General features: G+C 46.5%; 1 protein-coding gene across 2 annotated transcripts in view; it reads left to right on the top strand.

The window, feature by feature from the left end:
• The window catches only part of GGT1 (gamma-glutamyltransferase 1), a 60,778-nt gene that overhangs the window by 19,386 nt on the left and 27,233 nt on the right, over positions 1–14,159 (top strand). Inside the window, exon 1 of one of the 2 annotated variants that reach the window (XM_019539145.1) lies at positions 359–491. The exons of the other annotated variant lie outside the window; for it this stretch is intronic. The gene's annotated coding sequence lies outside the window, so the exon portion shown is untranslated. Of the gene's footprint in view, positions 1–358; positions 492–14,159 lie in introns of those variants that run through there. 2 annotated transcript variants of the gene reach the window in all.

Below are 14,159 nucleotides of genomic sequence, written 5' to 3'. Positions count from 1 at the left end.
CACAGTCCATTATGCAAGCAAACACCTCTACCAATTGGGGATTTCTGCCCTGGAGCAACCCCTTTCCAAGGGGCCATCTCAATCTGAGAGAGTTCTTTGTCCTTTTGCTGTGCTATATACCTCTGTCCCTATCATGAGAAAACGCAGCCAGAAAAAACCTGACCAATTTGTTCTCAGCTTTCCCCTGTAATCAGACAATTAGCTGAGGGGGGAGGGGAGAGAGAAAAGGAACAAGGAAAAGAAAATGAGTGGAAAGCAATTTTCCATCAGCAGCTTTGGTGCTAAGACCTGCAAGCTCATTGCATCATGCACTGGAGTTCCTGTCTGACCACTCCCATTTATAAAGTTTAACTGGCAGCACTGTGTGCCTGAAAGACCTTTCTTCAGAAATCTCCTTGAGAGCACTTGAGGCAAGACTGAAGTGGCTGCAGGTCCTCACAGGGTGTGGGTGAACTGAACACTTCCCAGCTGATGTTCCACCTTTCATAAGGGTAAGTAACCACATGGGTTTATTTCCTTAATCCAGCTTTCTGTGAGATTTTATCCTGTCTTGAACACCGCATGAAACTCTTGTGCCTTTCCTTACTCAAACCCTTTTCCTTGCTGGTGTAATAACATTTCATTAAAGTGTCCTTGCTTCATAATCATGTAGATAAGGATTTAGAAAGGGAATGTAGTTTAGGGAGACTGCAGTTATTAGCCATGTGGAAAGAGTGGCAGTGGGGGAGCCTAAGAGTCAGGTGTCCTGTGTTCTTTCTCAGCTTTACCGCTGGCTCACTGCATGACCAAGAACAAGCCATACTACTGCTTTGTAACTCAGTTTGCCTGTCTGTCTATTAGTGGTGCTGCTTGCCTACCATGCAGTGTGGTTTGAGAGTCTTCATTAATTAATAGATATGGATTGAAACTACTTTGGAAGTGCCAAGTGTTTGTGTTGGACCAGTTTGACTTTGGTAGGGTTACCATATGTCTGAGTTTTCCCAAGCATGTCCTCTTTTTTGGGTCCTCCCATCTCTGTCCAAGCATTTTTTTTTTAAATATGATCAAATGTCCAGGATATTGGTCAGCTCAGCTTCAAAGTTTTTCCCAGCTTGGCCTAGCAAGGAGGTGCTTGGGGCTGTGTGACTGGAGGCAGAGCACATATGCATGTAGCTGGCATGCAGCCAGACAGAGGGGTGGGAGCACCTCTGGCAGCTACATAAATGTAAGTCTGTGGGGGGGGCATGGTTGGAGGCCCAGGGCTTGGGGACTGTCTAGGGGGTGTGTGTATGTGGCAGGAATGTGTGGAGGGGATGGATGTTGGGGTAGGTTCCTGCTGGTACTGGGAGAAGGTTTCTCAGTACTGGGGCTGCAGCAGGGGAGGGGAGCCAGCCAGGAGGCGCCTGGGCCTCCAGTAGGGGAAGGGCAGGGTGGGGCACCTTTAGGGACAGCAGGGAGTTCTGTGGCCCAGCTGATGGCACTGGGGCCGGTGCCCTTGCTCACAGGGGTGGGGTTCCTGGGAGATGCTGCAGGGCTGGAGGGAGCAGGGGAACGTGGGTCAGGAGTGAGGGGCACCGGCAGGGCTGGGGGGGCTGTGGCTTGGGAGTGAGGGGCACCAGGAGGGGCAGGGGACTGTGGGTCAGGAGTGCGGGGCACTGGCAGCACCAGGGGGCTGCAGGCTGGGCATGAGGGGCGCCAGCATGTCCCAGGAGGGCAGGGTACTATGGGTTGGGAGTGAGGTGCACTGGCAGGACCAACGGTCTGGGGGCTGGGAATGATGGGCAACAGAATGGGCAGGGGCAGGGCAGTGGCATATCACTGCCCCACCATCCCTTGTGTGACGGGTGTCCCCTTTTTTGGAACTGGAAATATAGTAACCCTAGACTTTGGTCCTGTATGTATTGTGGGGAATGAGGGAGGCTGTGGGAAGGAAGGTCACTTTGGTGACTTCACTGCCATGAACAAATGTCAAGAACTCCAGGAGGGAGTTTATTGCTAGATGAATAGTGGTGGGTCAGGGCTTTGAAAGAAGAGAGAAATTCTTGGTCTGCTAAAGACTCTTCAGTAAAAAGCACTCCCCTTTCACTCATAGGAAACTAAACTACCTGGTTTCCAAGCCCCTGATTCCCTGTTCCATACCTTTCTTTTCCATCATTTTGTGTTCCTGTGTGACCAGCTGCTACTTCTGCTAGTTCCTGCCTCTGGGCTCAGGAACCAGTTGGAGGAGAGGGACCTGGTAAGGGTGAGAAGTCAAGTATTGGCAGGAAGTGGGTACAATATGTGGTACCAGGAGGAAAAGCCAGCAGGCAGGCAGGGAACTGAGAGCCATCACTGAGAGTAGGGGCATTATTATTACTGTATTTTATTATTTGAAATGTCACGTCTCACACCAAATCAGCTCCAAATGTTATTGACTGAACAGAGCTCAATCGTTCAAGTCTGTGTGGTTACTAGAAGGATGGAGGGGACAGGGGGAGGTGAGCGATGTTGCCCCCTGTCTAGATTAGGGGGACAGATGAGAAAAGAGGTGAGAAGAGAGTAAGTTTCTTGTAGAGCAAGGAAAGGAGGTTCGGGCAGGTGGGTGAGGTGCTAATAGCTGCCAAGAGCACCTCAGTGCTGAGTGCTCTGCAGCAGGGGCAGATACTGAGGACTGCATTTCCTCCCCTCCCTTCCCAAATATTCCTGGCAGCATGTTAACTGAAGAAGTGACCACATCAAAACCTCTTCGCCCCTGCAGCATTCAGCCCCATTCTGCCCTAGGCTGCCAGCCTACTCCCAGGGTGCCCTTGTTCACATTCTGGTTCTGGGAAGGCTAATATTCCCCCTCCCTGCCAGCAAAGCATCTGGCTTGGTTTCTTCCCCTACCCCCTCTCACCTCCCTGACTTTTCAGCTCTTCCAATCCAGAACATCTCTTTGTGTTTCTCTCTTGGCTTAAGGATCTACCAGGACTCCCCACAGTGAAATCTCTAGCTCTGTGTCTGTCTGCCTAGTGGACTGTATATCAGGAAGTTAGGAGGGCATACAAGTGAGGGTGCTGAGATATGAGGAAACTGCCCTGTGGAGCAGAGTTGCATCAGCCTGATTCTTAGGTCAATAATCTAAACTACAAGGAACCACTTGAGGACAAATGTGGTCACAAGGATCAGGGGTGAGGCATTGGGACAGCACCCAGGAAGCAGTTTGCTTGCAGGTAGAATCTGCTACCCATAAGCCACACTGAAAACTCAGTAAGGAATGAATAACCTCAGGGTTGGTAGCAGCAAGCTTTCTATTGGCTCCACTCTTTGTAAGTGGGGTCAGTGCCTTCTGCGTCCCAGTTTTACTCCTAAGTGGGATGCCAAGAGCTGGCATCACTGAGCCCTTGTCAGGTTAATTTTGAATCCTGATTGTTCAGTAACTCACAGCACATCCTCTAGGACCAACAACTGCTGCTCCCTTGGGGACAAATGTATAGGGATATCATCCATAGAGACTGATTTTTATTCTAATGTCAGCATTGATCCAAGTGTTTTATAACATGCCTGTGACACATGGCCAGGGCATCTCAATCAGTAGCCATTACTGTGACTGCCAGTGGTCTTTCTTTTTCTTCCCTAGGTCCCTTCTCTAAGATGTCATATTTAGATAATCATGCCAAAAGCTTCCAAGTTGGAAATCTATCTGTGTGTTCCTTGGGTTTATACTTAAGAAACTTGCTCCCAAGCTGTGCCCATGGAGGCATACCATATAAAATTTTCCTCCACCCAAAACAGGTGGTCATATAGGTAGTTATACATTTCCACCTTATACTCAGTTAGTGAAGACACACTATTGTCTCAGTAGGATTCCAGCTGGCCATACACAATTCAAGTCCTCATATTAAAAGCTAAAAACATCAAGTTACTGGAGCTATTACCTCTAACTACTATTCACAAAAGCTTTTAGCCACATCTGTCCTAGCTTGATACAGGTGGCCTCAACTAGCAGGTTTTGACTCTACTTTCCCAGGCAGCTGCTTATTGATTCTGTGTGGAGCACTTCAATCTAGACAAGCCTAAGCCCATATTACGTATAACTTAGGTTCATGATAGTTCTGCAACCTGCACCAGTCATTGTGGTTCTTCAGTTATTGACTATATCTATAGCCTGTAGTTCCCACATGCCAGGTTCCTTCTCTAAGTCCACTATTTGAAGAAATACCAGAGCTTGTGGGTAGTTTCCTTCAAAGACAATGGGACAGATGCAGGTGTGTAAAGTTTCCTGCACTAGGGTCTGATCACTCTGTTTCTCCTCTGAGGTTTTGTGGGGCTGGAGGAAGCCCAGAGGGACTTCACATGCTACACAGGCCTTTTTGCCTGGCTGTGGTTAGATGTGGCAGCAAAGCTGCACTGGAAAAGTACCTTCCATGAGGTGACTGCCAGTTAGTTTCATGATGGTAGAAAGGCTTATTATCAAGTACTGCAAGGTTTAAAAATTCATAGCAGGACTTAACATTAGGAATAAGAGATGGACTTGGGTCAAAGGATAATTATCAAACTATAAAGTAGAGAGAGCCTGTGATACTGCCACAGAGCATTTGAACTCAAGAGACACCAGCTCTTTTTGGAGAGGAGTTGGCAGGTTCCCAGGGATGGGATTAAGTCTAACTCACAATAGGCTATAGGGCAGACTATCTACTGACCTGGCAGATAGCAGGAAAAAAAAAATTAAAAATCCTTCCTTTTGCAGATTAGCTTTCATCACTTGTTTGTCTTTAGCCCATCCAGGTGAGCTCATCTGGGGTGATTACTCCATTAGGGAGGGAACCCAGAGATTATAAAACAAGAGCACAAGATTTGTGTGGCTCTATCTTGTGGCTGGACAGTACTAGGAGCTGGCTTCCTCGCAGGGCGAGCATGAGTCCAGGTATGAAGTACCTTTTGTCTGTTGAGCTTCAGCTGTAACACCAGATTCTTGACCATTTTAGGCTTGCATTTCATGCACCTGGTCTCAGTTTACCCAACCTGTCTCCAGTCTGGTAACCTTTTTCTTGTTCTCAACATTTCTTCTTTCCATAGGATCTAATCTACATGTTTGCTTTCTATGGCTTTGTCAGCAATATCAGGAACATAAAAGACTTCTATTTACTGGGGGAGCTGAAATTGCCTTGTAGATACACCAGTGTACCTAGAACCAGGTCTGAAAAGTTCTGACCCCTTCACCTCCTTCTACCATCTTCTCTCTTCTTACAACATTTCTGGGTTTTGCCTTGTACCTCAAACCTTTGCCAGCATTGTATTTAGAGAGTCTGAGAGTGCAGGAGCAGCACACTAAACCTTTGTTACTGGAGTCTGAAGAGAAGTAAAATATTTCCTGGGAGGAGAGAGTCAAGTCATTCCTAACACACGTCACTAGGAAGCAGAGGTGGTTTGGGAGAAAGCGAAGATGCCTGCCAATTGACATTCAAGCTGTGCATGTTTTAGGTTCTCTTTTCTGTTTGCGCTCTTATTTGTAAAGATGAGTGTCCTACAGGAACTGCTCTTGCTGTGGGGATACGCACAGGTCTGATGTCAGAGGAAGCCTGCTGCTGCCTCCTCCCCAACCATGCACATCCTTCAGGTGCAATTCTGATCTTGCATGTGTTGATGGGATTCCCTGGGCTGTGGAGTTGTTCCCAGATTGGGATGATAATGAGTGAGAGGGGAATCAAACCCAAGAGTCTCCAGCAGCTCACCCCAGCCATCTCTTCCTTGGAAAAGGAAAGACTCCTTGGGTATCTTGCCAAGTCCAAGGGCTTTTGCTGCTGGGGGAATCACTGTGGGCAAAGGGATATCACATGATTATATGTAGGCATGTAGTGGCAGTTGCTTACACCCCTTTATCTTCATGTTACATGTAGGAAAATATCATGATGGTTGCAGAGAAGATGCTGAATTGGGCCTAGGAGCTGAGGAGATGCATCTTAAGTCTAAGTTGGTATGTCAGGCTATGTTCTTGAAGGCTCAGATCGAGCGAAAACATTTATTCTTTAATCTTGCTTCATCGTTTGAGCTCAGTGTCATGCATGGTTTCTAGGCTTGAATAAAATAAATGCATTTATAGTTAATTCTTTGCTTACCCAGGGAAATCTCACCAGCTGCTCTCATCTTCTTTAGTAATAGTAAGTCATTTTTTATAACCCTCAGGGATACACTGCACTGATGTGCTTCAAGGATACATTCTGCTGAACTCCATACTCCTAGTAAAAAAAATGACCCAGAAAAATATTCAGCAGACGAAAGAAAATAAACTGTCCCCAGGTATCCTTCCTCTAGGAGGAAGAGAGTGAGGTGACATGTACTTAGGCTTCTTGAGATGTAGATGTCTGAGTGCATTAGGGTAACCACCCATCTAATTGTGTGGGACAGTCCCAAAATGTAAACATCAAGTCACGACCCTGGGCTGAATGACTCCAGGGCAGCCTTGTCCCAGATTCCCCTCAACACGATCAAACTATAGCAACTATCATTCCAGAATCATGTGCAGGGGACTGGGTTTTCTGTTCATTATGAAAAAACTTGGATTTTCTCTTTGAAGGAGAAAATCATGGCTTTTTTTCTTTAAAGGAGAGAAAAAACACAGGAAACTGCTGGTTTCCCTTTGCAGGCTGGCAGAGTTCCAGTTTGCAAAGGGCTGCTTGGGGCTGAGAGGGGTAAGGGGATGCACAGGGTGCCACATGCATGTTTGCACATGCATGTTACCAGCAATACAGCCAGGTAGCGATGGAGAGCAGCTCCCCTGTGGATAAGTCTGGGAGGAGGGGAGGGGGCATAGGCAACATGGGAAGGGTGGGAAGATTCAGGCCCACAATATGAGCGAAGAGGTGGGGCAGGGTTGGCCCCTGGGGCTGGGGGTGCTGCCCAGCCAGGGCAGTGCATGCAGCCCAGGGTGGGAACGCGTAGCTGCAAGGTCCAGCTAGGGAGCAAGGGGTGGCCATAAGTGGCTCATCCATGGGGAGCAGGGGGGAGGCGGCAGTGTAGGACCATGTATCCTACTCTGACATGTTTGAAAAAGTGGTCACCCTATAGCACATGTATCTCAAAGGGTGGTTCTGTCCATTTACTGAAGAGGCTTGTCTTGTCTTGCTCCCAGGTGGAGAAAGACCCGACTTCATTTAAAACAAAACTGCAGGTTGGTAGCGAGTTATTACTTCATCTGGAAAGCTTTCCCTGTATAAAATGGAGCCAGTCCTATTCTTGACCCTAGAAATGAAATCTCCCCAAGGATCCCTTTCAGATGAATAGCTTTGTACTTGTCCAACTTGTCCACTGCAACCATAGCAGCATTCTGCCGACGGAGCTCTCTACATGGGCTGATCCCAGGGAGGCTACAGAAAGCCAGGGTCTGACTGACTATGGTTCTTTCTCTGAAGTTGCCTCTTTCAAATAATCTTAGACATTTTGTCTAAATCAGTTTAATATTTTTGCTCTTAGAGGATGCTCTTGTCTTTAGGTTAAGATGAAAGGGCCCTTTTATATTGGGCCACATCGGCTTATAATAGAAGGGTTAGAAGGAAAGAAACTTTTTTTTTTCTTTTTTATGAGGAAATCAAATGCTGTATATTAAGCACAGATCTGACACTGAGGGGGCAGGAAGGTAGAGACATTTTTCATTCCCACATTGTCTTGGCTCTGAACAGAAGGTCTGTTTACCTGTGGTTTCTTGTCAGTGACCCCCAGATGGTGCCTCTTGGGGCTTTTGTGGCAAATTCTGTCACCTTGGATTGATTGTGTGTTGGTGAAAGGCTGTTCTGAGAGCTGCAGAGATGAGGACCTTGCACTGAAAAGCAACTATTTAAAAATATCCACACCAAAATGGTTGATGTTGTACAGGCGAGACAGAGCAGGGAAAAAAGTGGTGGGGGAGCGCTCTACGTCAAAGAGCAATACATGTGCTCGATGATCAGGATGGGGTCAGAGGAGGGGCAAACTGAGGCACTCTGGGTAAGAGTGCAAGGAGTTGTGGGGAAAGGGATTTGATAGTGGGCGTCTTCTACAGACTGCCTCACCAGGGGATTGAGCTGGACCTCGAATTCTCAGGTCAGCTCACGGAGGCTGTAAAGTCAAAGGATGTGGTTGTCATGGGCGACCTAAACTACACAGACATCTGCTGGGAGGAGCAGTCAGCCAGGCCTGACTGCTCGTGTAGGTTACTAGCCGAGATACAGGACCTCCACCTAAACCAGGAGGTGCATTGTCCCGCCAGGGGAAATGCCTTCCTGGACTTGGTCCTTGCCTCAGGTGAGGGGTCTGCAGGTACTCAACCACTTGGGCGACAGTGATCATCACCTGCTAGAATTTATTATCTAGTGCAGGGTGGTGAAAGCAAGCAGTACGGCAAAAGTCCTCTACTTCAGGAGGGCTGACTTCAGTGAACTAAGAAGGTTAGTAGAAGAGGTATTGGGGTCTCAGAGCTTCAGTGAGATGGGAGTCCGGGATGGCTGTTGTTCTTCAAGGAGACGATCCTCCAAGCTCAAAGGGAGTCAGTCCCAATGTGCACCAAGGTGGGCAGGAGTGCTAAAAAAAACCCCCATGCCTCAGCAAAGTCATCCAGGAATGCCCAAAGGCGAAAAAGGAGGTGCAGATGAGAATGGGATGGAATTCAACGCAGACAAGTGCAGGGTGCTGCATCTAGGGAGAAGGAACCTGCAACACGCCTATAGGACAGGGAATACCCCTCTTGTCAAAACAGTGGCAGAAAGGCATCTTGGAGTCATTGTTGACTCCAGTGTGAACATGAGCTGCCAATGCGAGGAAGTGGTCAGTAAGGCTGACTGCACCTTGTCGTGCATCTCCAGATGCATCACAAGCAGGTCCAGGGAGGTGAGGTGATCCTTCCCCTCTACGTGGAGTTGGTCAGGCCACATTTGGAGTACTGCATCCAATTCCGGGTGCAGTCCAGAGGAGGGCCACTCACATGGTCAGGGGCAGTGGGCCAGGCCCCACGAAGAGAAGCTAAAGGGCCTGAAACTATTCAGCCTCCACAAAAGAAGGCTGAGAGGGGATCTGGTGGCCATTTACAAACTCATCGGGGGGGACCAGCAGAAATTGGGTGAGGCTCTGTTCCCCATGGCACCACTGGGGGTTATTAGGAATAACAACTACAAATGATTAGAGGGAAGGTTCAGGCTGGACATCAGGAGACATTACTTTACAGTCAGGGCTGCCAGGCTCTGGAATGGACTCCCAAGGGAGGTGGTGCTCTCTCCTACCTTGGGGGTCTTTAAGAAGAGGCTGGACAGATATTTGGCTGGGGTGTTATGACCCCAGCACTCGTTCCTGCCCGGGGCAGGGGTTGGACCTGATGATCTGTTTAGGTCCCTTCTGGCCCTAAGCACTATGAAACTGTGTATTTCACCATCAGCAAATTGCTTTTGAAGCAAAGAATGGAAAGAAAACGTGCCTAATGCACCCATGGATACTGCCTCTCCCTGCTGCCAGGGAAAGGGCAAGTGGCAGGGAATAATTTGTACTTTGTATCAGTGTAACCTTTAGGATTTGGGTTTTGAGGCACAGTGAAATTGGATATAGTAATGTTTGTAGTAGAGGAAAGAGGTGACCAGCATGTCAGAGCGTCCTTCCTTGTCAGTTGATTGAGATGTAATCCATTTGAACTGCCACTACTTGCATCACTAAAAAAATACCCCTTGGAACCAGAAACTCCAACCTCAGTATGTGTTTCTAACGTCAACTTTGTTTGCGACCCTTTCATATATTTTTTGCGACCCACGTTTGGGTCGAGAAATGCTGGTTTAGAAGATCCTATGAAGCATTCCTGTGATGCTTAGTTTCAGTGCTCAAACTGGGGATTTGTCTCTAGAGATAACATCCTTGTTAACAGCAGTATGGGGAGATGAGAGAGAACAGATCTGATTACCTACCCATCAGTTCTACTGCCTCTCTGCAAGTTTGTGTACACAATCAAGCCTGTAGCTCTCTCTAAAAGTGCGAAGTTTCAAGAAGTTAAATGAATATTGCAACCTGTCCTCTCTCCAATTGTCCTATTGTGCGTACACAACCCGAGCTGCTTTGAATAGCAGTTGTGACCATGCTGGAGTTGCGAAAGGCAGAGCTTTCTCATTCAGAGAAATTTGTAGCCCAAAAAGCCAGTTAGGTTGCATATTGAGTGACAAAACCTGATTGTGGGGAGGAAATCAGAGGCCCAGACAGGGCAACGTGTAGGAGAACCAGCCTTGAAATGCACATGTAATCTTGGAGGAGTTTCTCCTCTTAGCTGTGCCTCAGCTTCCCCACCTGTAAAATGGGGAGAATTCCTTCCTTCTTGAAAAGGCTGGAGATCTGGGGATGAAAGGAGTTAGCGCTTAGTGCCATTATAGTCCCTCCTTCCAGCCAACAGTTCCCGTTCCTGCTCCTAGCACGCTCTCCACCTCCTCCGAACTTGGGGCAGCAAGGAGAGTTATTCCAAAGCACTAGGTGCCGGGCGATTCCACCATTGGAAGCCTGATGGAGGGACAAGCTTCTTCTCTCAAAATATACCTGTAGAATGGGATTCACAAAGCTGCTGGCATAGTTCTGCTTTTCCTGAAGTCAAGGGTGACACAGCCACAGACCCCAGGGCCACAAGGTTCAGGTAGGGGACCACCTGTTGGACTGTACCCTCTGTAGCGTGCTGTGTAGTTGTGGGTTTAGGCTGGGCCAACAGCAGCACCTCCTCCTCCTACCTAACTTGGAGGTCTTCAAGAGGAGGCTTGACAGTCACCTGGCTGGGGTCATCTGACCTCGGTTCTCTTTCCTGCCAGGGGCAGGCAGTTGGACATGATGATCCATTGGGTCCCTTCTGATTATAATCTATGAAATAGAGGATCCTTGGGGATGGAGTAGATCGCAGCAAGGAGGAAGAGTCTAGAGATAACTGAAAGGAGGGAGGGGCAGTAGGGGGGAAAAAAAAAAAAAAGAAACATTTTGAGCAGAGTATTCCAGAAGTCTTGAAAGATACATTTCTGAGTATATCCTCTCCATCAATTTGAGATCTAGTGAGGGAATAGTACGGTAGAAGGGAAAACCTATCATGGCAGCAGGCTTGCCAGGGTGTAAAAGAAAAGAAATTAAAGATGAGAAGAAATATCCATGATTAATCTAGTGAACTGCATATAGTTCACCACCCAGTGATTTCACTAATATCGGCTTCAGTCAGCTTTGGTAAATAATATTGCAGCTACATCAGAAAACTAGATTGTGATGTGGTTATTTTAATCTGAAAAAAATCAAAATAAATCACTGTATAGTCTGTACCTTCTAAAAAAGAAACCTACATCTATCTCCGAGTAGTGAATAATATGTATTAAAGTTGTATCAAACAACAAGAATACACTTTTTGTAGAAAACACCGATTTTTTTTTTTTTAAATCGAGGCTTCCTTACAATTGATTTGAATTGTGATTTTTTTAAAATCAAACCCACCCTGCTGAGGACCACTGGGGAACCAGCATTTTATTTTTAGGTTTTCCTTTTTCTTGGCAAGTATGTACCTAAATAATGGGGATCACCACCGAGGCAAAAAAAGGCATCGAGCACTTCAGCCTTTTCTGCATCCTCTGTCACATGGTTGCCTCCTCCACTCAGTAAGGAACCCACACATTCCCTGATCCTCCTCTTGCTACCAACATACTTGTAGGAACCGTTATTGTTACCCTTCACATCCCTTGCTAAGCGCAACTCCAATTGTGCTTTGGCCTCCCTGACTTCATCCCTGCATGCCTGAGCAATGCTCTTATATTTTTTCCTAGTTATTTGTCCAAGTTTCCACTTCTTACAAGCTTTCTTTTTGTGATTTAGTTTACTGAAGAGTTCCTTGTTAAGCCAAGCTGGTCTTCTGCCATACTTGCTGGTCTTCCTGCGCATTGGGATGGTTTGTTCCTGCACTCTCAATAAGGCTTCTTTAAAGTACAGAAGCTCCATCACTGGAGGTTTTCAAAACCCAGCTAGACAAAGCTTTGGCTGGGATGATCTAATTGGGGATGGTCCTGCTTTGAGCAAGGGGTTGGACTAGATGACCTCTTGAGGTCCCTTCCAATCCTAACTTTCTATGATTTTCATAAAGTTTGTGGAAACCACTTTTTTCATGTTTCTGTGAAAAATGCAACGTTGCAAATAGGATAGCTCCCTAGTTATGGAAGAAGAAGCTGTCATGGACATGGCCTAAAACTAGTGAGAGATCATGTCATGCAAGATCATAAAACTACATTCTTGTTCAAAATAACCAGTGATAGTGTTGTGCCAAATCATCAAACTTGGTGCTGCGTTACAAGCATTTGCCTATACCATGCCATAGAAAAGCTCTGTATCGTATCTTCAGTTTCCTAGAAAATGGACTCCATACTTAATAGTGAGAAGTCAAATAAGAAGCCTATAGGAGAAGACTTAAATGTGTATAGGTGCTAGACAAGAGTTTGCTCTTCTGAAAGAGGAGAGGGAATGGGAGAAGTGTATTCAAGCGTTCATCACAGCCTTGTCTATGGAACCACAGTTGGCACATCCATAACTTTAGATGCATTTATTACAGGAAGTGCACATGGCCAGACAGGGTTACATGGTTGAAGATGAATGGTGGTAACACCAGTTACTCCATACCTTTCTCAATCTGCAGTACAGTGGTTTGCAATTTTATGGGGCAGCATTTGGTCTCTTTGGTACTTACTTTCTAAAGAAGCCTCCTTCGTTTTCTCCCAAGCCAGCTCTCATCTTGCGCAATCCCAACATTTATGCAGTAGAACTGGTACATGTATCAAATAGACAGACTTCATATTTCTGATGTGTCATAGAACTTGAGGAATATGCTTGAAATGAAAGTCATATTCTACATCATTTGAGGTAATAGTAGTTATGTACATTTCAGATGGCTTCTGTGCATCTCCAAGGCTAGAAATAGATCATTGCATTCCATTATGAATATACTGATACCAAATGTAAATTTTTAATAAAACTGCAGCCTTTGCTACTTTGGGCCATGCTTTCCTTCAGAAAAGGGCTGACTCTTTCACTCTAGGAAGCATAGAACCTATTCCAGAATGACTTTTACAGAAGTCTGACCCAGCTACAACATTAATGTTTCATTGTAATCCAGCCAGCATAATTGTTATGCTTGCCTCTTGCCTTGATGTCAGAAAACTGGCTCAGAAATGTGGAAAGGGAATTCTGGAGCCTTTAACTGGTAGGTTTCTAGTTAGAATTCTATCCCCGTGGGTAGAAGGAAAATGCTAATATTTGATGGCCAGCTAACACCCTAACAGTATTTAGCTTTAGCTCTTTGCCATGTTTCCAGAAGGACAGTCTGATGGTTAGGGATCAAACCTGGGACACTTGGGTTCAGTTCCCTGCTGTTGCAGACTTCCCAGGATGGCTGGGCAGTCATTTGAGTCATTTAGGCTGTTGGCCAGATGTACAGTTCTACATGTGCATACTTACGGTTACTTTTAAACTAGCTCGCTCAGGGACCAGTGGCAGCATAAGCTGCAGCAGCATGGGCATCAGGTGCCAAACATGGGGTCCACAGCTGGCTTATGTTCCCTTAACTAGTTAGTTTAGTTTAAAATCAACTCAAGTGTTCATGTAAGCTGCCGTCACGCCTCTGGACTGTAGTGCATGCAGACCCTTAAACTTTCTAACTTGGTTCCCAGTCTGTAAACATGTACCCTGGCTTGCCGTACCATACAGGTTAAATGCTTTAGTGTTTGTGAGGTGCTTGTTGGCACTGGATTTAGGACCAAGATGCCTTGTTCTGGGCAGATCTAAATCCTCAGACCAACTACGACCTCTCCATTCTATAATAGGGAAATTTTATTGCTACACAGTGATAGCAGATAAAAATAATACAAACAATTCTATATCTACCAGTATTAGAGCTGTCACAGGGGGAAGGTACATCTGGCCAGTATGTGAGCTGCACCCTGAGGTCCTTTCTTGAATGCCAGATATCAGCAGACTGGAGGCTGAAGGCAGAGGCCCATCCCACAGGGGGGTGAGTGAGATGGACTAGTGGTATGCCCTCTGTTCATGGTGGTCTCAGGTTCCCCTCTCTGGGACCATTTGCTGCTCTGAAATCCCTCCTTTCTGTATTCTTTCTCTCCTCTGACTCCATCTCATTGGTCTTTCTGTGGTGGTCAAACTGTCCACGTTCTGTGTCACCATATTCCTTTGTTCCAACAAACCCTTTACATGCTCAC

Source organism: Crocodylus porosus, unplaced genomic scaffold (genome assembly GCF_001723895.1).
Source record: "Crocodylus porosus isolate Cpor-Errol unplaced genomic scaffold, CroPor_comp1, whole genome shotgun sequence".
NCBI lineage: Eukaryota > Metazoa > Chordata > Crocodylia > Crocodylidae > Crocodylus > Crocodylus porosus.
Note: the sequence above shows the minus strand (reverse complement) of the source record. Positions and strands in the feature narration are given on the sequence as shown.